The sequence below is a fragment of the Lissotriton vulgaris genome, chromosome 2_2 (assembly GCF_964263255.1).
Source record: "Lissotriton vulgaris chromosome 2_2, aLisVul1.2, whole genome shotgun sequence".
Lineage (NCBI taxonomy): Eukaryota > Metazoa > Chordata > Amphibia > Caudata > Salamandridae > Lissotriton > Lissotriton vulgaris.
In genome coordinates this window covers 3,356,015-3,383,512 of record NC_141688.1, presented here as the reverse complement: position 1 = coordinate 3,383,512, position 27,498 = coordinate 3,356,015, and the positions used below count along the sequence as shown (strand labels likewise).

Sequence of the window (27,498 nt, the reverse complement as noted above, 5' to 3'; positions counted from 1 at the left end):
TGGTGACGTCATCGATACCTCAGTTAAGTATAAGTGGAGCGTCTCCCAGTCCTTAGTTTTGTTTGGTATCCTTTCGAGGATCACTTTGTTTGGAACTTGCAAGTGCCAAAACCAAAGGACTCGTGTATTCATGAGACTATCGTATTCGATAATCCTTTGAAGTTTAAAGCTAGACTAGAGAGCGAAGATGCCTGGTCTTAGCAGACTTGGAAACTTGTTTTGTCTTGGTTGTAATAGGGATTCCCGATTGGAGGACTCGTGTCCGGTTCCTCCGATTGGAACTCCAACCTACGAACTATATGTGAAACACGGCGTAGGCCCCATTGCGTATAATGAAATATAGACCCGTTACACCAGAAAATATGGTGTTTTAAAATGGCCCCAATACGGTAGTTTTGACACAAAGATTTTGGATAATCTTGAGGTTAAACTTTTTAAGAAGAAAGCCCAGCTGGCAATGTTTGAATCTTTTCGCATATGGCGCAAAGAAGCCAAACAGAAAGAAATTAAATTAGCGAAGAAAAATAAACAAGGTTTGTCAATGGTGCAAGCTGCTATTGCGTTTAGGGATAATGAGGAAGAGCAAGAGAGCGAACAAATGCATAGAATTAGGAAATTAGCGATAGATAAATGCTACCCAGTTTTGACAACTAAAGAACAGGAAACGAGGAAAGATCTTGAAAAAGATTCTTTAATGTCACTCTTATTAAATTTGCCACCCCCTTATGCACAGAGTGCTACGGCACCACCGCCACCTTTAGCTGCGCAACATCCAGTTGTTGTGCCACCTGCGATTCCTCCACAGCCAGCTCCTCTTCTGTTGGCTACTGTTCCTTTGGCGCAGCCTTCTCATGGGGCCGCCAACTTTGCCTCCTACGCCTTCTACTTCATCTGCTACTCCTACAACTATTTACACTACTCCTTCTGTTTCGACCTTGGATCCTACTACTATTGTTCCGTCTTCTCTTATTCTTTCACCTTCTCCTTCTGCAAGGCGGAAAATGACTGCTGCCTTGTCTGGTCTTCTTTCTCCTTAATGGGGACATTTCAGTATGTCTCCAGTTAGTGAGCGTAGACAATCGCGTAGTCAGTTGCCTGACACAGATGAACGTACAGTTTTGGATCATTTGGCGCGTAAGTGGATTACGTATGCTTCTCAGTATGATCTAGAGGGTGTTATGGATGTTTTCCTTCAATGGGAAGAACCAAAGCAACGGTACGTTTTTGAGACGATGTGTGGATTTCTCCATGAACAGTGGAATGCAGAAGTAGGTAAAGCTCCCGATGAGTTGTATCGTGTGCGTTCGGAGTTTGCGAAAGGGTCCATTGTGGGTCCTCAGGATGTTGGAAGAGCAGTGGTGACTATTTTGTCGTTTTGTAGTGACACTCCTTCTGAGCGATTGTTCGAGTCTGACTCATCAGATAGGAGAAAAGCACGACAATATCCAATGAGAGAGGTCCCTCCGGTGTTGAAAGAAGCAGTTGACGCTGGTCCAGGTAATAATCCGCCAGCTGTACCGGCTCATTTCCAGCGTGTATGGGTGCATGTCCCCTGGAAACGCGCTGAAGTCTTAGCTATTAAGCCGTCGTTGCCTGACCCGTGCAAAAATCCAGCAGGGTACTATAAAGAACTGACTCAGACTGTGGGTCCATGTATTATGAATTTGGCGTACATCGACATGTTGTTTAGAAATGTCGTTCAACAACCTATTTGGAGTAAGATTCGTCACACAGATCATGCGCAGGAATTGGGTGAAACATGGATTTATCTTAGAAATGCCGACAATGGGCAGGTAGGCGGTGCTAAGCCTGATGATTTGATTGCAGAACTTCCTGGTAGGATTATTACGTATATGAAGACTTTAATGCCCAAATTGCGTGTTAATTGGGGCAAGTTGTCTGCATGTAAACAGAAGAAAGATGAGACTGTGTCCTATTTCTTCACACGGTTTGAAGAGACTTTTGTAGATCATAGTGGTCAGGACATGGCTACCGAGGGTGGTCAGAGATTGTTTGTCGACAAATTTGTGCATAATTTACTTCCCGAATTGTGTAATAAGTTGAAAGATTCTGAGAGTGCTTGGGCTGTTTCTACGTCAGCGCAGATTTTAGCTATGGCCCAGTACTATGAGAATAGGAGCAAAGATGAGTTAGAGAAAGCGGATAAGAAAAATAAGGAATTGAAGACTAAAGTCCTCCTGCAGCAAGCTTATCCACCCCGTACTAATAATCAGCGCGATTATCAGCAACCCGAGCAGTATTCGAGGAACTCGCAAAGAAACGAGTTTCCTCAACAACGTTTACCGTATGGACCCAATCAGTGTGCGTATTGTAAAGAAGAGGGTCATTTCAAGAGTAGTTGTCCGGTTTTGTTACAGCGCACGAATGGTACTTCTGGTGCGAGAGTTCGAGGTGTTCAACAAGCCCCTAGAAGTAGGGGACATGGAAATTTCCCCCAGAACACACGTTCCTTCCCGCCTCAGAATTCAATGAATAGTTTTGACCAGCAGAATAACGCGTCTGGTAGAACGGCTCAGTACTATGCTGACGACTACTATGCAGAATCGGGTTCCTAACAGGGGCGCAAGAAAAACCTACTGAAACATTCATTTCGCCAGACAAAGGTGCGCCAGGGAGTTTTGAGTGCATTATAGAACTCTTTGTAGCACCAGTATCCAACAGAAAAGGTTCTGACACACCTGATGTAATCACCTCAACATAAGGTCCATTCTGATCTACTGGAACTGAAACAACTCCCTCTCTTTGTCCAAGGCCGTCCTAGCAATCATTACCTCCCATATTCTCATCTTCTGCATAGTAGTCGTCAGCCTAGTACTGAGCCATTCTACCAGACGCGTTATTCTGCCAGTGGAAATAGGCTAAGATTTCCCACCTCCAGGCAAAGACCCAGAAAACGTTGATTTTGTTGGACAAAAGCATAGCACCACCGCTTAAACGTTGCCAAGCTTGTGAACAGGCTTTGGTATCTGAACAAGAAAGCCATAAATGTCTCATTGTCGAATCACCGCATCACTGGCCTATTTTAAAACCACTGCATGCCGGGCAGTCCCTGCTACTGTACAACAATACCTGTGTAGGGTATTCTATAAGCCGTACAATTCATAGCTCTGAGTAGTTCGAGCATAGTGACCATTACTGGTAGGCCCGGCTAATTGTAACCCTAAAGACGGTGTGATTTGCCACACCGGGTCATGGACCCCACCCATAAGCCAACACATGCAAACGAAAGGCCAAACCTGTGGTAAATTGCTCCTTTATGTGGCAATCCCATCATAAAATCGTTCTCAGATAGTGGCCAACATATGCACATAGGAGGGGCAGAGTTAAAGTTTTATAGCTAAACTCTTTGTGACTGTGGGCAGCATGCCAGGTTTTATCTTGGGCCCCTGTGCGAGCGATGGAGGAAGAGTGCTATATCCCGGATTAAGGGGGGTAAATTGTACACGTGACCCCGCAGTAATTGGACCTTTTAAGTGCCGCATTATTGGCCAAATCAAGGATTCTTCCCTACTCCATCAGGCTGAGATAATAGAATTCTCACATCCTCTAGCCTGTCTAGGCCCCCAGAATTAATAAACAGCAGCTTCCAATAGAATAAGGATGCTTAAAGATGCTGTAGCAACGTGTCAAAGCCACCCGCAGGTCCAAAAAAGACTGTCCATCGCCAAACAGCGAGCCGGATTAGCTAGTACTTGTGAGCCCAGGGAAGACCGGGTGCCCTTTGTATGTATAACTGATTTGCGCAGTGTCATCGGTCATAGTGTTTGCTGTGCCGAGTAGGTTGACTTCCCATTGTCACAAATACAATAAGCCAGCCTCACGACAAACATGGCAGCCTTCACCGAGGAACATTTCCTGAGGCCATAAGGATGAGAATCCTGTTGTTGCAGGTGTCCACCCCGCCAAATCCTGGTCGGTGAGACTGCGTATGCCCATGGTGTCCCATTGTTACATGAAATATGGGCGATTTGTTCCCTAGCCAAGGATGAACAACGGCACTCCTCTGCCACCCAGACAGCGTGGCCCGGAGGGGCAGAAGTGTCCCCTGACCACCCTCTCTGAATCTGGGCAGGGCCACTCACAAGATAATTCTGGCCTCGGCTACATGACTTGTGTGTCTGAGCTAGGCCATCCCAGTGATTCAGGACTGGGCTGGAGCCTCTGGAGGCAGCAGCCATGAGGTAACACAGAAAAATAAATATAACGGTCACTCTAACCTAGACATATAATGGCAATTCCAAGCCTGCCATCTTAAAGGAATCATGCTACTTCAGCCTTGAACTACACCTCCTCTCCTTCATGTTTACTCCAGGCCCTGCACCAGTAATGCAGCTCTAGTTTAATTTGCATAGGGGATATTACTGTGAGCAGCCTTTACCAAAGCATCCTCTGCTCCGAGGCACTGCAAGAAAGCTTGATGAGCACCATAGATTCCCTTATTTCTTTTAGCCCAGAGGGCTTCCTATAATGAGCTGGTTGGCTGGAGCGGTTCCGTTCTCCTCGATGCTTCTTAGGCCCAGCCGGGAGTGCCGCACCACGTGCCCAGGCCGCATTAACTACTCTTGGCACCTGTGCATTTCCCAGGTCTTCCGAACTTACCATGGAACGACTCAAGGGAAAACCCTTATGGTTTGATGCCCCCACGTGCTAGGGCTGATAACTCCTCCTTTACTAGGAGGTTGATTCTCCCTCGTAACACAACGCGGCATGCCCTGGGCATTCCAATGTATCCCCCTCCTTGAGCCGTCCTGCGCATACTGCCTGCAGGGAGATATAGTAATCCATGAGACATGAGCCATGCCCCACCAAATCGGCATCTGAACCCACAGCCCTTAGGATGATACCGTTACCCATTGCCCCTTCAACATATAGCACCAACAAGGACGATCCGCCTGTTTGTTGGTAGGCTCGGGCTTAAGTGTTCTGGCCAGAAATGCAGGATGTTGAACTCTCGCTGAGACAGGGCCCACGTACACACCATTGCAGTTGTCGGCGTAGCCATTGAGTAACAGTTTCGCTTGGCACCTAAGGGCCATGCAAGAAGCAGAGCACAACACTGGCACGGCATATTGAAAATTCCCCCACTGCAAGGGAAACACCGCTTGTTTTCCCACATCCACATACGCTATCTGTTTATTCACACCAGGAGGATGCTGGCATTGATCCCGCTACCTCATGCATGATAAGCTCTGACGAACTCCTCATTCTGCTAATTCCCCCCGCTGCCGAGCACCCGATTCAGGAGGACACTGCCGATTTCAGGGTTAGTTTACTGCCTCCCGATTCCTTGGCAGGCTACAGCTGACATGGACTTGGAGTATGCTCCTGCAAGCGAGTGTACATTTGTCTCATACTCTCTGCCTGCCATAGCGCGCCGCTTCCAACAAGCTCGCCGGTGCCCCCTGGGGTGTAGAAGGCAGAGGCAGCAGGGGGTGGGGAGGGGTCACCATGGCGACTCCCCGTGAAGGCCATGGCCCGACGTGCTGGTCCACCGGTAATGTGGAACTCCGGTAACACAACCTATGCAACCTCGGCAATTAGGCCCTGTAGTTGCAAATCCCCTTCCCAGCACGCACAAAGTATCCCCTGGGGGTGGGGAAAGAAAAACCTGGATTTCCGGCCAACGAAACAAAGTTACTACCTCATTAAAAATGCGCTGAGAGGTCACAGGCGTTAGCCCCCAAGGGGAGGTTTGTTAGGCAGAACTTTCGGGAAGGTATTTTTGGGCTCCTTCCTAGTAGGAGTTTGTAGCCCAACCTATATAGCCCCTTGTCCCCTCCTCCCAGCCACCTTTTTAGGTTTGGTGACCTGGTGGCTGGGAGATTAGCTCGGAATTTTTGTCCCTCCCTCCCTCCCCAAATTTTTTTTATCATTAGCTTAGTTACTGGTTTTTCCTTCAGTTATGTTATTGTTTTTTTCTTTTCATTTCCCCTCTTTTTTCTCTCTATTTGGTTTCTGGTTTTTATTCGGCGGTTGTTGTTTGGAGCAGGGGTGCAGGGGGTTTTTCAGTTGTAATTTGTCGCTTGGAGCAGGTGCCGGGCGGGTTCTAGTTGTTTCAGGGCAGTTTGTGGCAGATTTTTGTTTATTAATGGTCAGGTTGGGTTATTGGCAAGGAAAGGATAAGTTGATCATTGGTTTTCTGATTACACGTTTTGGGGGGTTTGACAGAGGTGAAGGGGCAGGCATGTGAGTTGGTTATCGGAGGACCTGGTATTTATAAGTTATGAGGTTGATATGATGATGTAATGTTTTATAATGATGATGTAATGTTTTATAATGTTGTTGTAATGTTTTGAAATGTTGTATTGTATGGGTGGGGAAGGGGTCATGAAAATTTAGGGGAGGGGTTGGGGGCGGGGTTTAAGGTTATTTACTTATTTTAGGTTTAGTGGTTTTAGGTGAGGTTTAGTTTTGCAAGGCCTTTGCCGAGGTTTATTAACTTGTGATGCGCACCGGTTCCAAATAAAGTGGCCTTTTCCACATTCAAGTTTCATTGGTCTGCTTTAACCCCCCCCCCCCCCTCACCCCTCCCTCCCAAGGACCACAGAGAGAGGATCGATCAGCGAAGACCCAGAGTAGCCCAGGAAAGTCTGGGTGCCGGCTGCTGGCCCACTCATGCACATCGCTGAGGTCCGGGGGGCCACACCCCAGGGCAAAGTCGAGCCTGCTCTCTGCAGTCAGTTATGGCCGACCCCTTCGTGCCGTTCATCCACCCAGGAGTCGAGCCTGATGCGCCGCTACCCGCCCCTCTCTTCTCCACCACCGGGCATTCCTCTCGGCAGATCCTGGAAAAGGAGGGGTGGGGGCCATGTGATAAAAGGTAAGAGGAGATGAACATGGTTCTATTGAATGCTGCTTTGTTTAAAGTGTTCACCTGCGTGGTGTGAGGCCGAGGAGTTAGTGCCCTGTTTGACCTGTCCCAATCCCAAGCCACAACCCCACCCACAGGTACCGATGGACATCGTGCAGGGGACAGGACCCGGAAAAATGCAGTTTAGATGGGGTCCCACACGGGCATAGCTTAACCTCGTGGGACGGGGGGACTGCTTCCCCCAATGCAGCACTCACCTCGCCTCATGCGAGACAGATTGTACGACAAAAGAACAGCGTGTTCAGCAGCAGCTATCAGCACGACCCCCAAGATGGCGTGCCAGGTGCAAAAGAGGTCCCAAAATGAAGGGGGAAGGCCTAACTACCCTCCCCACCCCACAGCGTGCTGGAAATAACGTGCCTAGTGCCCGGATAAGGGGACTCCTTCTAGAGTCCCGCATTAGTAGGGGGGGAGTGCCCAAATGACACTAAAGGGCCACCCTTTTAGGGTGGCCCCTGGTGGGCGTGGCAGACAGCTGCATTCCATGAATTCAATGCGCTGTGAATAATAGACGGTATAACGAGGTCTGGAGTAACCTATTTGGCATCTGCTATTATGTTTTTTAATGGAAAGGCACCTACTTGGTTCTTTTGCCCTTTCCTCAAGGCGGCTGGGAAACATTATCTGGATCAGTGTTGTGTCTTCCGATGCAATAAGGGTGACGCTTTCGTTTTCTTGTAATGTGTGGGACAGTCCTGTTTGTGGCTCACATGTGGCTGGGTAATGGCATACGCAGCAGTGTTGTCTCTTGCAGTGCAGCACGGGAGATGCTTTTGTTATTTTGTGCGTGGGACAGTCTCGTGTGTGGCTTATATGGGGCTGGGTAACCTCATCCGGAGCAGTTTTGCGTTGCAGCAAGGGTACAACGAAGAAGTTGGAAGAAATAAAGGCAGGCACACTAAACCACCCATCCGATTCCATATGGTTGGCATATAGCTGTGTTCCCAAACTGTGCGCCGCGACTCCCTGGTGCGCCGTGAAGGGAAGCCAGGGGCGCCGCGAACAATGTGGGAAAGGAAGTGTTTAAGTCCAACTAAGAATGTGTCACTTTTTCCCCCGCCTCCGTGATGAATAGGTTGCTCTGCCCCTAGTCTCTGCCTTTCTGAAGCAGAGCATCACGGCGGCGAAGGGTGCACAAACAGGGCACACAGGACTCGGCTACAGATCCAGGCACTTCTTACTCAAAGGCAAAAGATGATGCCCATAATCCCGCATTTTGCCACCTGGCAGTTCTAACCATTAAAAAAGGCAATCAACTCCTTCAGCTGCTGATGAGCTGTGAAAGAGATGCTGGTCAGTGGCAGAAAGGAAGGTGTTGCAGCACAGGAGGGGGTCATGCTCCTTGTGGAGTCATGAGCACCTTCGGTTATTTAAATGCAAATAGCATTGAAAGAGTAAATTAAACTAATGTTTTCATTTTTTTCCCCTCAATTTTGATATAGAGCAAACCCAACCCAAACATATTGGAGTGCTTTATATGAGCACCAATGACATTTCATAAGGACATGTTACTTTTTTAGATACTGAGGGCCTCATTTATGAAGGCCTTGCGCCACTGGTGCGTCACTTTTTCCCATTTTAAAAGTGACGCACTGGCGGCGCAAGACCTTCATAAATAAGGCCCGGAGAGATTAAGTTATTTGCCCAGGATCACAGGATGTTGAGCCAAAACCAGAATCAAACCTGATTCCTCAGTTCCAAAGTGGTAGCTCTGACCTCAAGCTCCATCTTCTCCCCTCCTCTACCCATTTTCAGAACCTGTCCAGGGAGTACACTCTTAATATCTATGTAATACATCTGTGGTTCCCAAAGTGTGCACCGCGGCACCCTGGTGTGCCGTGAAGGGAAGCCAGGGGCGCCGCGCCGCTGTGCAGGATGTGGGTCTGAAAAAAATATATAATTATCCTCAAAATGTAGTGAAACTGCGAGCTGCCAATTTTGGAGCTGGGGAACCGGGTTCGACCCTCGACGTCAGCTCAGAATCCTGTGTCATTCTGGGCAAATACCTTAATCTCCCAGCGGCTACAAAAACAGAATACATGAATGTATCCTTGTGTAACGTGACTGGTGCTCTTCGGGTTGAGTTTGCGCTATATAAATCTGCAGCAAAAAAAAAAAAAAATCCAGCCGACCAAAACACAGAAAAAGGGTAAAACTTTTCAACTGTCAAATGACATTCACGAATGTTCCTATTATAACAGCTTTTTCAAATTCATGTGCAACGTTGTACCAAGTCCATTATCAAGCAGAAAAATCACATTATTGATGACATATATTTTGGATTCTTTAAATGGTGGAATAATTTAATGATTGGGAGAGAGAGAGGGTGTTTGTGCGCGGCTTAATAAACCTGTGGCGGTATCCCAGTGTTCTCTCTGGGAGCACAGATACGCATAAAATGACTGTCTTTAACCTCCATTGGGTGGGTGGGTGCAGGCTCAGGGGCCTGGTGGAGAGTGTTGGGTGGGTGGGTGCAGGGTCAGGGGCCTGGTGGAGAGCGTTGGGTGGGTAGGGGGCCTGGTGGAGAGCATTGGGTGGGTGCAGGCTCAGGGGCCTGGTGGAGAGTGTTGGGTGGGTGCAGGTTCAGGAGCCTGGTGGAGAGCATTGGGTGTGTGCAGGGTGAGGGGCCTGGTGGAGAGCATTGGGTGGGTGCCTTATTCCCTGATGCAGCTGCACTCTGCCAGCTTCTGTCTTTGCCTCACTCCTTGTTGAGGGGTCGTCACTCGTGACTGCTGCTTGTTGGAGAGTGTGAGGGGAGATTGGTGCAAGGCAGAGGGGAGAAGGGTGCAAGGCAGAGGGGAGAAGGGTGCAAGGCAGAGGGGAGAAGGGTGCAAGGCAGAGGGGAGAAGGGTGCAAGGCAGAGGGGAGAAGGGTGCAAGGCAGAGGGGAGAAGGGTGCAGGCAGAGGGGAGAAGGGTGCAAGGCAGAGGGGAGAAGGGTGCAAGGCAGAGGGGAGAAGGGTGCAAAGGAGAAGGGTGCAAGGCAGAGAGGAGAAGGGTGCCAGGCAGAGGGGAGAAGGGTGCCAGGCAGAGGGGAGAAGGGTACCAGGCAGAGGGGAGAAGGGTGCAAGGCAGAGGGGAAAAGGGTACAAGGGGAAGGGGGAGAAGGGTGGAGGGGGAGAAGGCTGCAGGGTGGAGGGGGAGAAGGCTGCAGGGTGGAGGGGGAAAAGGCTGCAGGGTGGAGGGGGAGAAGGGTGCAAGGCAGAGGGGAGAAGGGTGCAAGGCAGAGGGGAGAAGGGTGCAAGGCAGAGGGGAGAAGGGTGCAAGGGGAAGGGAGAGAAGGGTGCAGGGTGGAGGGGGAGAAGGGTGTAAGGCAGAGGGGGAAAGGGTGCAAGGGGGATGGTGATGAAGTAAAAAATGTGCCCCCCCTACTGAAAACATTTCTGCGGATACCCATGATCAGAGCCCACCTCACGTAAACTTCTTGTAACGCCACAGAGCTCCTTGAGCCTTTCTCTAGCCTGGTTACTTTTAGTGGGAGTGCTTTATACTACTCTTTGTATGCATTGAGATGTACTTTATAAGATCTTTGTGATTGCAAATATAGATTTATGACAGTGATCGCGACTCTCTGAATCCTTCATCACGTCTAGGCTTGATTCTTCATGTAGACCAGTGGTTCCCAAAGGGTGCGCCGCGGCACCCCGGTGCGCGGGTAAAAAAATGGTGGGGAGCCACGGCCAACTGCCAATTAGGTCAAGGGAGCCACGGGTCAAAAAAGTTTGGGAACCACTGGCATATAGGATCCCTGCCACATCGGTAAATAAACGCCTGCATTGCAAGTTTGCTTTTCAGTAAGAAACTGACTTAGAGCACCCCCAAATGAGTTTCTTACTGAAAAGTAAACGTGCAATGCAGGTGTTTATTTTTATTTAAGATGTGCTGATAGAAGTTAGCTAATTAGCATCAGTAATCGAACTCCCGTAGGGTGAACATAATATTTTAAAACACAGGAAACACTAGCGGAAAGCAACAATTAAAAAGCAGATGCGGTGGAGATGTTGATAGAGGGCACCAATGGGCGCAAGTCAACAATTAAATAAATAGTTCCTCAAAAAGGACAGAAAAGGAATGTGAGTGTAATATAACTGTACTTGGACGATACTCCTCAGCCTTAAGCGGAAGTGAGGCAGCGGCCAAGCAGATGAGTTAGGAGGCAACAAAGAAGAGCGGCATTGATGTGAACGTAGGGCAGGCAGGGGCGGGGAAAACATCATTTGTATTTAGGACAACAGGTCTTGCAGCAACGCATGCACATTGATGCTGGACCTAAAAACTATCAGAACTGTGATTCTGCCTGCTGAGTGGGCGGGGTCAGTGTGGGAGGGCGGTGTCAAACGTGTGGCTAAAAAAAACAATATTCTGTATGTTTTTTGGTCTTTCAACTACAGGTAGCTTCATACAAAAATAAGGCAGCTAAAATGAAAAATACATTTAAAAAGCTACAGCGGGAAATGAGCTATAGTATATTATTTATAAAAGCTCTATTAGTTAATGCACTGCAAAGGTGTGTGTGCATAAACAAAGAGAAGCAGAATTAAATCATGTATGGTGCAGTAGAGAATAGTGACTTGTGTATTTTCAGTGCTACAAGGTCCCAGCTTGGGACAGATACAATGTGAATTGCCTTGTAAGATAGAATGCTACAAAATGTGCAAAAAGGGTTGAAGATAAAATGGCACTCTCAAAATATAGATTTTAGTAATTTCCAGAATGCACGTAATGCATTTTTTGAAATAACTGTCCTTAGAAGCACACACTTCACAGCTCAGCTGGTATTTACCTCATGCTCCAGTCGAAAAAAAAAAATCTTTGTCATCACAAAGCTTCAAGTGATTCCATCAATAGAAGCCAGTACAGGCTCCCAAGCACCTTTTTCATTTGCAGATGAACCAGTTGTGCATATTTACATTTCTTTCAGGCAAGCAGGCACCCTGGGAAGAAGGCTTGTTGATTGCCTAGTTGTCTGCCTGCCTTTGTTTTTTAGGTTGAACATTCGAGACCTCTTGTATATACTTTAGTATATACTTATATATATATATGTATGTACTTTGTGGGTTCTGGAGATCAGCCCTAGGACTTGTCTGCTTCCGCTTAGGTTTTTTTTTCTGTTAAACTGCCTCTGTTCAACTCTCTTGATAGAAAACGACCAGTAGAGGTCAGTAAAATACCTGAATTGCTTTCTGCTTGTTCCACTGCCTCTGTTTAACTTACTTTCTTGTTAGAAAAACGGCCAGCAGAGGTCAGTTAAATACCAGAATCACATTAGCATTCCCTAGATTCCAGGCCACAGAAATTGTCTCCAGTAAAAAATAATATTTTTTTCAAAGCTTGTATTTTCAGTGATATGACCACAGAAGGCCCTGGTTTTATATTAAAAACAGAGCTTTTGACTATACAATTTCCCACTGAAAGGCAATATTTCTCTCCATGTGTTCCCATATGAGGTGTATCAGGCAGTTTAGTGCTTACTTTCACTCCATGTTAAAGAACAGTAGATGTTTCAGCTCCCAGGCTAATGTGCTGCATAGCTAAGTACATATAAGGTCCCAAAGACGAGACCGATTGCATTGCAAATGCTTGTTTTTATAGCACAGGAGACTCCCTGAATGACACCTCAGATGAAGCATTTAAACTGTCTGAATTAACTGTCCTGGGACAGTTGTCACAAAAAGTAGGGGGAATTTTTTTTATAAATTTAAAAAGCATGGTTACGTGGTTCCCTCCCGATCCCGCCACTTCGACCTCTCGTTGGGAGAGTCAGATTTCAGGTGCACGTTTATGGCGCTTCTCTAATAAAGGGTGCCTTATATTCACTCTTCTATCGTATTAATTTACATATAATTCTTCCTCAGTTCAATCCGTGACATGTTATACAAATTGTCAAATGCTCTCGGCTACCTTTTGTCATTTCTCGAAGGTTTTGCAGCCCATTAAGAAAGGCAAATATGCACATACAGGTATATACTCACCTGTGTATTTACTACTACACATAACTGTAGCTCAAGTTTTTGTGCAATTCACAGTTTGCAAATCAGGGGTTTGAGCATCCTACAATAGAATTTATTACCAGTAACCTTAAAAACATAGGAGTTGTCTGTCACCATAGCCGACAGTATAAAGTATAGGGAAAATATTAATGTTTATTATGCTTTAACAAATGTTATATACTATTTTCAATGTAAAATATAAATTAAAATAAATTATAAAAATATTTTCTGATTTAAAACTAATAAAATAAAACATTACAGCACATTAACCTATGAAATTAAAGGTGCATTAAATCTTAAATTATTTTTAAGCAATAATTGTATAAAAAATTCACCTTTATTAACATTTTTAAATTTAATAGATATTTAGCACATTTTGTTAAAAGGTGTGTCTAATTAAATAAATTATTTTAAATTTTAATAATAAAATGGTGCAAGACTCATCAAATTGCCATAGGTTCTGTATGATATGGATAAATGTATGATTGCAGAGAAAGAAGTTTTTAAAAGCAGAGGCTGCCCCAAAAAATGTGACAAAAAATTGGGAAACACCTACAGAGAAGAGATCTGTATCTCCCTAACGACCGAACTAACAGAGGGCGGCATGGGTAAGGGTCGGCTGAGACAAGAAGATGTACCAAAATAATATCACTGATGAAAGTGTCTGCATAAAAGATGTGAATTGATATACCATGTTACCATGCAAGAAATTATTGTGACCTGTAAGCTACATCATTGAAATTAGGGCATAGTTTGCGTAGCGCCACTATGCACACTATGCAGAATTTTTGAAAAAAAGTGTGGAAAATGAGGGCACGTCCTGAGGGTCTGTGTGCCAGAGACAGGGATCCTTGGTGCCTGGGCAGGCTCCCTGATCTCCCCCAGCCTGGCTGGTTTGGAAAGCAGGGACCGGCCCCAGGGCCTGGGTTTTGGGCAGGGCCTGGGGTTTGGGAGCCCTCAACCTGCGGCCTGCCAAGAGTCCATCTGCCCGGGACAAGGGTCCCTGGTGCAGAGCCCCGGAGACCTGCAAGGCTCCATGTGTCCTGGGCAGTCCCTCCTTGGCGGCTGGGCCGCAGGAGCGCCTGCGGACCTCCCCATGCCTTAGGCCCAGCATGGGGGTTTCAGAGCTCCCTGGAGCCCTGCAGCCCCTGAGACCTGCGGCCCTGAACCCTACAGCCCCCAAGTCCTGTAGCCCCTGAGGCCTGCAGCCCCCGAGCCCTGCAAGGGCAGGCGGGAGCCTTCCCGTGACGGCTCGGGGCAGACAGATTGGCATTATTTCAGTCCCGGCCATCTGGTCGCACCTTTCCCCCTCTGCCATCTGGACGCAGGCAGTGCTTTCCCATGGGGCGACCAGATGGCCGGGATTCCCTAGAAATCCCGATGAGGGGCCATTTGCCTCCCCAAACCCAAAGAGGGCTCCAGGAGGTAGGGTGCACCCACGCCCTGGGTCCCCTCTGTCACTCAGTGCGTGGGAAAGAGGGGTAGCCTTCGTCCGGATTACTAGGTGCAGGGTGTGCCAGGACACCCCTAACGGGCTTGCCGTTCTCTGCCGGTGACCATATGGGCTATGCTCGGACAACACTTCTACTCCGTCAGGGGGCTCCGGCCCACGGCATGGCAAAGTGCCCGGGACGGGCTCCATGGGTCCCCGGCACTCCTCCCCTGGGCCTCCGGGCCCGAGAGCTCCAGTGGTCCTCCCCGTGCCAGAGGCCCAGCGAGAGTCCCAGAGCCCCCGGGAAGCGGAGCCCCCGAGCCCTGCTTGGGCAGGCAAGAGCCCTACGGCAAAGGCTCAGGGTGGGCAGCTGGGAGCCCTTTCGGTCCCAGCCATCTGGTTGCACGTTTCCCCGCGGCCATCTGGTCGCACGCAATGCTTTCCAATGGGGCAACCAGATGGCCGAGCTTCCCTGGAAGTCCCGATGAGGGGCCATTTGCCTCCCGAATCCCAGCCAGGGCTCCAGGAGGTCAGGCGCATTCACGCCTAGCATCCCCTATGTCTCGCAGTGCTCACGAGTTCCCAGAAAGAGGGGTAAACTTCCTCCAGATTACTAGGGGCAGGGTATGCCGGGACTCCTCTTCCAGGCTGGCAGTTCTCTGCCAGTGACCAGATGGGCTATGCTCAGACAACACATCTCCTCCGTCCAGGGGGCTCCAGCCCACGGGGTGGCAAAGTGCCAGGGAAGGGCTCCATGGTTCCCGGGCAGTCCCTTCCCGGGCGTCCGGGCCCGGGAGCTCCGGTGATCCTCCCTGTGCCTGAGGCCCAGCTGTGGTCCCCGAGCCCTCGGAAAGCGGAGCCCTTGAGCCCTTGGAAAGCAGAGCCCCCGAGCTCTGCGTGGGCAGGCGGAAGCCCTACTGCGAAGGCTCGGGGTGGGCATCTGGGAGTCATTTCGGTCCCGGCCATCTGGTCGCACTATTCCCCCTCAGCAATCTGGTTGCATGCAATGTTTTCCAATGAGGCAACCGGATGGCCGATGAGGGACCATTCACCTCCCTGATCCCAGCGAGGGCTTCAGAAGGTCGGGCACCTCCGTGCCCTGGGTTCCCTCCATCACTCGGTCCGTGCGGGTTCGCAGAAAGAGGGTTAGCCTTCCTCCGGATTACTAGGGAGCAGGGTATGCCAGGACACCCCTCCCGGGCTGGCGGTTCTCGGGCGGTGATCACATGGGCTATGCACGGACAACACCTCTCCTCAGCAGCTCGGAGTCCTTTCATTCCCGGCCATCGGGTCGCACCTTTCCCCACGGCCATTTATTTGCATGCAATGCTTTCCAATGGGGCGACCAAATGGCTGGGCTTCCCTGGAAGTCCGGATGAGGGGCCATTCCCCTCCCCAATCCTAGGGAAGGCTCCAGGAGGTCGGGCGCCTCCGTGCCCTGGGTTCCCTCCATCACTCAGTCCACATGAGTTGCCAGAAAGAGGGGTAGCCTTCCTGCGGAATACTAGGTGCAGGGTATGCCGGGACACCAATCCCGGCTGGCTGGCTGTTCTCTGCTGGTGACCAGATGGGCTATGCTCGGACAACACTTTCCTCCGTCCGGGGGCTCCAGCCCACGGTGTAGCAAAGTGCCCAGGATGGGCTCCATGGGTCCCGGCAAACCTCCCCCAGGTGTCCGGGCCCGAGAGCTCCGGAGGTCCTCCCCATGCCTGAGGCCTAGTCTGGGTACCCAAGCCCTCGGAAAGCGGAGCCCCCGAGCCCTGCCCTGTGTGGCCAGGCAGAAGCCCTACCGCAAAGGCTTGGAGTGGGCAGCAGGGAGTCCTTTCGGTCCCGGTCATCTTGTCACAACTTTCCCCTCAGCCATCTGGTTGCACACAATGCTTTCCAATGGGGCGAACAGATGGCTGGGCTTCCCTGGAAGTCCCGATGAGGGGCCATTTGCCACCCCGAACCCAGCGAGAGCTTCAGGAGGTCGGGCGCCTCTATGCCCTGGGTCCCCTCCGTCACTCAATGCACGCAGGTTCCAAGAAAGAGGGGTAGCATTTCTCCAGATTACTAGGGGCAGGGTATGCTGGGACACCCCTCCCGTGATGTAGCCAGGTTCTAAGCTGGGATGGTGCAGTGAGCTAAAAAACGGTGATGGATCAAGCCCTGATCTGTTGACTGGGTAGGAGTGTTCTGCTTAATTCAGATACTCTGTCCATCACCACCCCTTTTCTGAATCGTTTTGTCCACCATAAGCGTGGAAGGGTATACTCAGACATGAGTCCCTTGATCACTGCACCATCAGGAGTGAAGCAAGCCTGGCTGAAGATGGCTGTAATGCCAGAAACCGGTCCCCGGAAGCTTGTTTCCTTTTCCAGTTAAAGAATTGGCTTGGTAGTTTGGTCTGCCCTGTTCCCATGATGCACTGGGCCAGGGACAGATTAATTTGCATGTAGCCAGATTCTGAACTGGGATGGTGCAATAACATCAAACAGATAAATAGATATAGGTCTGACAGGAGTAATGTTTGATGTTATTGTTTCTTCTTTTTCCCCCCTGGCTCCTGGACATAAAAAGTGTTTTTAGGGGTACCTTCTTTGAGGATAGTGGAACTATGTTATCCAGAGACTGACATGTCACTTTACCACATGCATTGGCAACACCAATAAGTCTTGCCCGAAAAAGAGCTATTGCCTGTGACAATATGTTTAAGTCATGTTGTACCCCAGTGTGGATGCTGTTCAGCATGACTTAAAGCTACTGTGCCTGTAACAAGGCCTGGTCGCCCCTCCTGCTCCTGTTGTTGCTGCTTGCAGCCTCTCCTGCCTGCCTACCTGCCTGCTGGTTCCCGAGCGACCCAGCCGCCGCTGAGCTGCCTGCCTGCCCAGACTTTCCCGCCGCTGTCTCCCTGCGGCCCCGCCAGTCCATTCGCCGCCCCGCTCCCGCCACCCAGCTGACCCACCCTCCCGGCTCCTTACTTAAGGGGACCGCGGACACCATTCTGGAGTGACCACTGTGCCTGTAACAAGGCCTGGTCACCCCTACTGCTCCTGTTGTTGCCGCTTGCAGCCTCTCCTGCCTGCCTACCTGCCTGCCGCTTCCCGAGCGGCCCAGCTGCCGCTGAGCCGCCCGCCTGCCCAGACTTTCCCGCCGCTGCCTCCCTGTGGCCCTACCCCCGCCATCCCATTCGCCGCCCCGCTCCCGCCACCCAGCTGACCCGCCCTCCCGGCTCCTTACTTATGACGCCCACGCCCATGCGCAGCGTTGATGCGCAGCGGGCGCACTTATTGTGTGCCGAAGGCACGCCAAAGGCAAGCCCGTCTGCGCCCGTCCGCGCCTGGACCGTGCCCAGTGCCAGGACCCCTGGCCCCCGAGAACGCCAGCCCACACGACGGACTTACGACCCCACCACCCTCAACGCACTCAACGCTGGCCGGAACCCCGCCTGCTACCGAGCCACCCCGAGACGCACCCACGGACCATTCACCTGCCAAGACTGCAAATTCACCTGCCTCCAGACCTGCACCGCTCCCGCCAAACCAGACACCAGCAACAACCACCTCAAGTGCATCCTGCTCAACACCCGCTCCATCCACAGGCACGCCGTGGAACTCTGGAACCTGCTCAACGCGACAGCACCAGAAGTCGCCTGCCTCACTGAAACCTGGTTGAACGCCTCCTCAGCGGCCGACATCGCCCTAGCCATCCCGGACGGATACAAGATCACCCGGAGGGACCGCATCAACCAGACGGGAGGAGGCATCGCCATCGTACACAAGAACACCATCCGCATCTCGACCAACTCCGACGAAACCTTCACCGCCGCCGAACACCTCCACTTCCAGATTCACACCGACCCCAAGACCACCCTCCGAGGCACCCTCATCTACAGACCCCCGGGACCACGCACACAATTCAGCGAAGAAATCGCAGACTTCATCAACCCGCACACCCTTCCCTCCGTCGACTACATACTCCTAGGGGACCTTAACTTCCACCTGGAGAACAACAATGACAGAAACACCACCACCCTGCTGGACAACCTCGCCAACCTCGGACTCAAGCAACTGGTGAACACCCCCACCCACTACGCCTGCCACACGCTAGACCCCGTCTTCTCATCCAGAAAGCACATCTCCTTCAGCCACTCCACCGGACTCCACTGGACCGACCACAGCTGCGTCCACTTCAGCTTCAGAAGAACTACGACCCACCACCACCCGCAACAGGTTCCCCGCCGGAGCTGGAGCAAGATCACTGCCGAGCAGCTCACCGCCTCCCTCAGCCAGAACCCTCCCACCAGCACAACGGACCCCAACGAAGCAGCCAGCAACCTCAGCAAGTGGCTGACCGCCTGCGCCGATGACCTCGCACCACTTAAGAACCCTCCCAGCAGACCCGGCAGCAAGAAAACCCCCTGGTTCAACGACGAACTCAAGGACTCCAAGAAGAACTGCTGCACCCTCGAGAAAGCTTGGCGGCTCGACCAGACCACAGACAACAGGACCGCCCTCAAGCACGCCACCCGCAAACACCATCAGCTGATCCGCGCCACCAAGAAGACGGCACTCAAAGAATGACTGGACAACAACGCCCACGGCAGCAAGGAACTCTTCAGCATCGTCAAAGAGTTCTCCAACCCCAGCGCCGAAAACAACGACATCACTCCCTCGCAAGACCTCTGCAACTCACTCACCTCGTTCTTCCACCGCAAGATCGCCGACATACACAACAGCTTCGATGCACAGACCACGCACCCTACCACCGAACCAACGCCCACCACCACCACCCTCTGCAACTGGACCCCGATCTGCACTGAAGACACCACCCGCACGATGAACTCCATCCACTTCGGATCACCAACCGACCCCTGCCCACACCACGTCTTCAACAAGGCCGACGCCATCATCGCACCACATCTGCGGGACATCATCAACACCTCCTTCCACACCGCCACCTTCCGGGAGAGCTGGAAGCACTCGAGCTTAGCGCCCTCCTGAAGAAACCAACGGCGGACCCCACCGACCTTAAGAACTACCGTCCCATCTCGCTCCTTCCTTTCCCTGCCAAAGTCATCGAGAAGGCCGTCAACAGACAGCTCGCTGCCTTCCTCGAGACGAACGGATCCCTCGACCCCACGCAGTCTGGGTTTCGGGCCAACCACAGCACCGAGACCGCCCTGATCGCATCCACCGACGACATCAGAGCCCCGATCGACAACGTGGCAACAGCGGCCCTCATCCTCCTGGACCTCTATGCTGCGTTCAACACTGTCTGCCACCGCACCCTAGTGCAGCGCCTCAGCAACATCGGAATCCAAGAGAAAGCACTGGAGTGGATCATCTCATTCCTCGCCGGAAGAACCCAGAGAGTCCGCCTCCCCCCGTTCAGATCTGAGGCCACCGCAGTCATCTGCGGCATACCACAAGGATCTTCACTCAGCCCAACCCTCTTCAACGTCTACATGAGCCCCCTCGCAGCCATCGCCCGCCAACACAACCTCAAAATCATCTCCTACGCCGACGACACCCAACTGATCCTCTCCCTCACCAACGACCCCGCCACCGCCAGAGCCAGCCTACACAAAGGGATGAAAGACGTTGCCGACTGGATGAAGAACAGCCGCCTGAAACTGAACTCAGACAAGACGGAAGTCCTCATTCTGGGATCATCACCCTCCGCCTGGGATGACTCCTGGTGGCCCCCTGCCCTGGGCACCGCTCCCAAGCCAACTGACCATGCACGCAACCGGGGCTTCATCCTGGACTCCTCCCTCTCGATGACTAGACAAGTCAACGCCGTTCCCTCATCATGCTACAACACCCAGTGCATGCTCCGCAAGATCTTCAGATGGATCCCCACAGAAACCAGGAAGACCGTTACCCAGGCACTCGTCACCAGCCGACTGGACTACGGGAGCACCCTCTACGCCGGAACCACAACCAAACTTCAAAAAAGACTCCAATGCATCCAGAACGTCTCCGCACGACTCATCCTGGACATCCCCCGACACAGCCACATCACCGGACACCTGAGAGACCTGCACTGGCTCCCCATCAGCAAGAGAATCATGTTCAGACTCCTCACCCACACACACAAGGCTCTCCATGACCTGGGCCCCAAGTACCTCAACGACCGCATGACCTTCTACACGCCCACCCACCAGCTACGATCGACCAGCCATGCCCTCACCACCATACCACGCATCCGCAGAGCCACCGCCGGAGGAAGATCCTTCTCCTACCTGGCAGCCAAGACTTGGGACTCCCTCCCCGCCCACCTTCGGCGAACCCAAGACCATCTCTCCTTCAGGAAGCAGCTTAAGACCTGGCTGTTTGAGCAGTAACGTACCCCTCTCCCCCAGCGCCTTGAGACCCTCCCGGGTGAGTAGCGCGCTTTAGAAATGCCGTGATTTATTTGATTGATTATGGTAAAGTGGAGAGGCATGAAGTGGAGTATCATAAAGTGGAGCAGAGCGGAGGTTTGTGGAGTGGCTTAGAGTGGTGTGGAGTTGTATAAAGTGTTGTTGATCATCATAGAGGGAGTAAGTAGAGTGTCATAGAGTGGAAGGGCATGGAATAGAGTAGAGTGTTGTAGAGTGGAATGCTGTAGAGTGGAATGCTGTAGAGTGGAGTAGATTGTCCTAGAGTGGAGTGGACAGCGTGGAGTCATGTAGGAGGGGAATGCTATACCGTGGCATAGAGTGTCAAGGAGTCGTGTCTCAAGGAGTGAAGCGGAGTCGCGAAGAGTGGAACAGAGTGAAACCGAGTGGAGCAGTGTAAAATGGAGTCATTTGCTGTTAAACAGAGTGGAGTAAAGTAGCATGGAGTGGCAAAGAGGGAGTTGCATAGAGCATTACAATGTTGTAGATTGGTGGGGAGTAGAGTGGAGTAGAACATCAGAGTGGAGTACCGTAAAGTGTAGTGTCATAGAGGTGTGCTGGGTGGCCTAGGGTGAAATGGCATAAAGTACAGTGGTGCAGAGTAGAGTGGTATAGATTAGTACAGAGTAGAGTGCAGTGACATAGAGTGCAGTGGTGTAAAGTAGATTGATTCCGAGGTTAGTGAAGTAGCGTAGAATGGAGTGGTGCAGGATAGAGTGCAGAGTTGTGTAGAGTGCAGAGGCTTTAAGTTCAGTGGTGCAGAATAGATTATAGTAGAGTGATGCAAAGTGTAGTCATGTAGAGTGAAGTCACACAGTGAGCAGTGGCAGAGGTGCAGAGCTCAGTGGTGCATAGTGGCACAGCGTAGAGTGAAGCAGAGTGTTGCAGAGTGCAGTGGTTGAGAGTGGCATACCGTACAGTCAAGTAGAGTGGCATAGAGTGGCTCAGTGTACTGTGGCATGGATTGGAGTGCAGTGGCATAGAGAGGCACAGAGTGCAGTGGTGTGACATGCAGTGGCATAGATGGCTAAAGAGCTCAGTGGTGTGGAGTGGAGTGGCATAGAGTGGTGCACATATCATTGATGTAGAGTACAGTGGACCACAGTGGTGCAGAGAACAGTGGCATGGAGCGTAGTGGCATAGACTGGTGCAGAGAGCAGTGGAGTGGAGTGCAGTGACTGAAAGTGTTGTGGAGTGGCACAGAGTAGATCGGCGCTGAGTGCAATGTCATACAATCACCCCAGTACAGAGATCTGGGCCTAAATCCATCGGTTTCTTGCACTCCACACCACCCAAGTTCAGACATGGCCATATGCGAATCAGCCTTGACCCTGTGCCTCATGGGAACAGTCCAGCCCAAACTGTCAAGCCATGTCTTCCCTGGACCTAAATCAAGCATCCTAGGACAAGTTTCTGGCTATTAGCCGTCATCAGCAAGGACAGCTTGACTCCAGTGGTGTGGATAGCATGGGACTCACGTCGGAGCATACCCGTCCCACTCGGGTAAACAAATGCAAAAACAATAGTTGATGGACAGAATGCAGAACAATGTCATACAATCACCCCAGTACAGAGATCTGGGCCTAAATCCATCGTTTTTTTGCACTCCACACCACCCTAGCTCAGACATGGCCATATGCAAATCAGCCGTGACCCTGTGCCTCATGGGAATAGTTCAGCCCAAACTGTCGAGCCATGTCTTCCCTGGACCGGAATCAAGCATCCTAGGACCGGTTTCTGGCTATCAGCCGTCATCAGCCAGGATAGCTTGACTCCAGTGGTGTGGAAAGCACAGGACTCACCTTTGAGCATACCCGTCCCACTCAGGGTGACACATGTAAAAACAACAGTTGATGGGCAGAATGCAGAACAATGTCATGCATTCACCCCAGTACAGAAATCTGGGCCTAAATTCATCGTTTTTTACACTCCACACCACCCCAGTTCAGACATGGTCATATGCAAATCAGCCTTGACCCTGTGCCTCATGGGAACAGTCCAGCCCGAACTGCCAAGCCATGTCTTCCCTGGACCGGAATCAAGCATCCTAGGACCGGTTTCTGGCTATCAGCCGTCATCAGCCAGGATAGCTTGACTCCAGTGGTGTGGAGAGCACGGGACTCACATCTGAGCATACTCGTCCCACTCGGGTGACAAATGCAAAAACAACAGTTGATGGACAGAATGCAGAACAATGCCATACATTCACCCCAGTACAGATATCTGGGCCTAAATCCATCGTTTTTTTGCACTCCACACCACCCAGTTCAGCCATGGCCATATGCAAATCAGCTTTGACCCTGTGCCTCATGGGAACAGTCCAGCCCGAACTGCCAAGCAATGTCTTCCCTGGACCGGAATCAAGCATCCTAGGACCGGTTTCTGGCTATCAGTTGTCATCAGCCAGGATAGCTTGACTTAAGTGGTGTGGAGAGCATGGGACTCAAGTCTGAGCATACCAGTCCCACTCGTGGGGAAAAATGCAAAAACAACAGCTGTTGGACAGAATGCAGAACAATGTCAGTGGAGTGGAGTGCAGTGACTGAAAGTGTTGTGGAGTGGCACAGAGTAGATCGGCGCTGAGTGCAATGTCATACAATCACCCCAGTACAGAGATCTGGGCCTAAATCCATTGATTTTTTGCACTCCACATCACCCCAGTTCAAACATGGCCATATGCAAATAAGCCCTGTAATTGGAATGAGTACACTTTAAATCCTTTAATGAGGAACCATTGGAGGGCAAGTGTGGTCCCAGCAGCAGCGGTAATTCCAGCTCCAATAGCGTATATTAAAGTTGCTGCAGTTAAAAAGCTCATAGTTGGATCTTGGGATCGAGCTGGCGGTCTACAGCGATGCGAGCTCCCGCCTGTCCCAGCCCCTGCCTCTCGGCGCCCCCTTGATGCTCATGACTGAGCGAAATACGGGTACGAGACCGATAGCCAACAAGTACCATAAGGGAAAGTTGAAAAGAACTTTGAAGAGAGAGTTCAAGAGGGTGTTAAACCGTCGAGAGGTAAACAGGTGGGGTCTGTGCAGTCCGGCTGGAGGATTCAACATGGCGGGAAGGTCGGTGGCCCAGGAGTTCCGGATCCCCTCCGCAGGACTGACCCCCGGGCCCTACCAGGCCCCCGCAGTGCTCACTTACTCCGTGGCAGTGTGCCGTTATCGGCTCTGGGTCAGCTAGGAAGGCTTTGGGATGGCAGGTGGCCCTCCACTCCGGCGGGGGGTGTGACAGCCTCCCAGGCAGCAGCTTCGCTGTGTCTGCGGGGCTCAGGGAGATTTGACTTTCTCCGCGCCCTCCCCGGGCACCCGTCCACAGTCGCCCCTCGGGGCGCGACGGGGTGGTTGAAGAGGAGACGGGGCCCCCTGCTCCCATGCGCGACGGTCTACTGGGGCAAACTGTTCTCAGTGTGCCCTGACCGGGTTGCACCACCGGACGGAGAGGCCCATGCCGGGCACCAGGGGTCTGCGGCGATGTAGGTTACCAACCCGACCTGTATTGAAACACGGACCAAGGAGTCTAACACGTGCGCGAGTCGGAGGGCAGAGTAAGACCCTGTGGCGCAATGAAGGTGAGGGCCGGCACGCGCTGGCTGAGGTGGGTTCCTGCCGCACTAATAGTGGCAGGCACACCATTGGCCTGTCTCGCCTGCTCTGTCGGGGAGTTGGAGCATGAGCGTGCGTGATAAGACCCGAAAGATAGTGAACTATGCCTTGGCAGAGCGAAGCCAGGGGAAACTCTGGTGGAGGTCCATAGAGGTTGTCTGACCTGGGTATGGGGGCGAAAGACTAATCGAACAATCTAGTAGCTGGTACCCTCCAAAGTTTCCCTCAGGATAGCTGGCGCTCAGAGCCCCAAGTTTTTACCTGCCACAGCGAATGAATAGAGGTCTTGGGGCTGAAACGATCTCAACCTACTCTCAAGCTTTTAATGGGTAAGAAGCCCGGCTCGCTGGCGTGGAGCCGGGCATGGAATGCAAGTGCGTAGTGGGCCACTTTTGGTAAGCAGAACTGGTGCTGCAGGATGAACCAAACGCCAGGTTAAGGCACCCGATGCCGATGCTCATCAGACCCCAGAAAAGGTGTTGGTTGATATACTCAGCATGACGGTGGCCAAGGAAGTTGGAATTCGCTAAGGAGTCTGTAACAACTCACCTGCTGAATCATCTAGTGCTGAAAATGGATGGCGCTGGAGTGTCGGGCCCCTATCTGGCCGTCTCCGGCACTGAGAGCTGCGGGTGCTAAGCCGCAATGAGAAGGAGGGCCACGGCTGTGAGCATGGAAGCCGGGGAGAGGGTTCGGGTGGAGATCAAGGTGGTAGTAGCATATATTTAAAAGAGAACTTTGAAGGCCGAAGTTGAGAAGGGTTTTATGTGAACAGCAGTTGAACATGGATCAGTTGGTCCTAAGAGATGGACGAGCGCCATTCGGAAGGGACGGGCGATGGCCTCCGTTGCCCTGGCCGATCAAAAAGGAGTCGGGTTCAGATCCCCGAACCCGGAGCGGCGGAGTCGGGCGCCCTTGCGGCGTTCAGTGCGGTAGCGCAAACGATACATTTCTAGACACCTGCATTCTTTCCCTACAGTGTGGGGCCTCTTTCCAGAGCAGCCAGGTTGAGGTGAGGCAGGACTTTCCTACTATTGAGGGTAAGTCCTTGTTATCTCACGGCTCACGGTGTAGAGCAGGCAGACCCGAAAGCTGAGCTCAGACCCGGGACCATGGTTCAATTCCCGACGCGGCAGGGTCTTGAGCTCAAATGTCCACGGACTCGATAATTCTCGCTTCGGTGCCTGCTCTAATCATGGGTTCTCACTCTGCAACTCTGGGCATTAAGCTTGCTTAATCTCCACAACGGCCCCTCTGCGGCGGGATGCCTGGCTTTCACCTTGGGGATGCCCTATAGGGGCTATCTCACAGGGAAAAGCCAGGACGGGTTCCCAAGGCAAGCGCCGGGAAACCTCCGGGTAGCTGTGCGCTCAATAAATGCAATAATAATAATAATAATAATAATAATCCATGATTAGTTACAAGCATTATTATACTTGCAATCTAGTGACTAATGGACTCATATGCTAAGTAAACTCATGCGATAACCTAGCAATTTGTGTGTGTGTCTCTCTCTCTCTCTCTCTTGCTTCTTGTGTTTACCTTTAGATACCTGGGTATGACCTGACAGACAAATGAAAAGCAGGAATACCGGTGTTGTATAAAACTTTACTTTATTTGATTATATTTATCAGTTTATCTCATATATATTGCAGCATTAGCACATATTTAATCTGGTCCTGAAGAAAGCCGCTAATACTTTTGTATGGATCAATAGGCTGAAACATGTTGACCATTAAGTGACAGTGGTTCTATATCCATACCAGTGTGCTGTTTCATTTTAACCCTGTCAAGTGGAACACATCAATAAAGTCGAACAGTGTTTCCAGTTAGACAGTTTTAATCTCACTTACCCGTCTTTCACTAAGCGCTGCATACCTCTCTACACCCATCTTCTCACATATGGGATTACCATCCTGTCCCTTACCTGAAAAAACATCTCTGAGCTCCTTCCTTAAACACCGAAGTAGTAGCTCCCAGTGGTGACTAGGTTTTCCACACTGGTAAGGAGGACCCATATGATGAAGCATGTCACCTTCGGGTGAGTGAGGGTTCCTATCCTTAAGGGATGTCTCCCCAATTAATTTTTCACTTGTAGCATTTTGTTTGAGAGAGACACTACTCATTTGCTTACAAACAAATGTCTGAGACTATAGGTGTACAATTTGGTATTGAGTGTGTAACAACTCACCTGCTGAATCATCTAACGCTGAAAATGGATGGCGCTGGAGTGTCGGGCCCCTATCTGGCCGTCTCCGGCGCTGAGAGCTGCAGGTGCTAAGCTGCAATGAGTAGGAGGGCCACGGCGGTGAGCACGGAAGCCGGGGAGAGGGTCCGGGTGGAGATCATGGTGGTAGTAGCAAATATTCAAAAGAGAACTTTGAAGGCCGAAGTTGAGAAAGGTTTCATGTGAACAGCAGTTGAACATGGGTCAGTTGGTCCTAAGAGATGGGCGAGCGCCATTCGGAAGGGACGGGTGATGGCCTCCGTTGCCCTGGCCGATCGAAAGGGAGTCGGGTTCAGATCCCCGAACCTGGAGTGGCGGAGTCGGGCGCCCTTGCGGCATTCAGTGCGGTAGCGCAAACGATCCCGGAGAAGCTGGAGGGAGCCCCACGGGGAGTTCTCTTTTCTTTGTGAGGGCAGGGCTCCCTGGAATGGGTTCACCCCGAGAGAGGAGCCCAAGCCTTGTAAAGCATTGCGGTTCCGAAGGCGTCCGTTGAGCTCTCGCTGGTCCTTGAAGATCCAGGGGAGATGGTGTAAATCTTGTGCCGGGCCGTACCCATATCCGCAGCAGGTCTTCAAGGTGAACAGCCTCTGACATGTTGGAACAATGTTGGTAAGGGAAATCTGCAAGTCAGATCTATAACTTCAGGATAAGGATTGGCTATAAGGGCTGGGTTGGTCGGGCTGGGGCGTGACGCGTGTCTGGGCACTGAGGTTCCGTGACGATTTGAACCCGTGTTTTCAAGTTTGTCGGAAATACATAATATTAGTATCAGCGAACCGCAAATAATCCATTTAGCATATCCTGGTGTTTTCGCTACGATACGAGCAAGAGCACTCCTGTTATGAACACATTTCTGATCTACCCACGGCATCCATCTTAGATCATGCCCGCCATTTTGTGTTTCTTGCCCTCACATATGCAATAACCTCTGATCACTTCACTTCGATTAAGGACACGTAGCCTTAGCCGGAGATTCACCTCTTC

General features: G+C 51.3%; 1 pseudogene; it reads left to right on the top strand.

The window, feature by feature from the left end:
• The first annotated feature begins 23,450 nt into the window (after positions 1-23,450).
• On the top strand, positions 23,451-27,107 carry LOC147728927 (28S ribosomal RNA; annotated as a pseudogene).
• Positions 27,108-27,498: the final 391 nt, after the last annotated feature.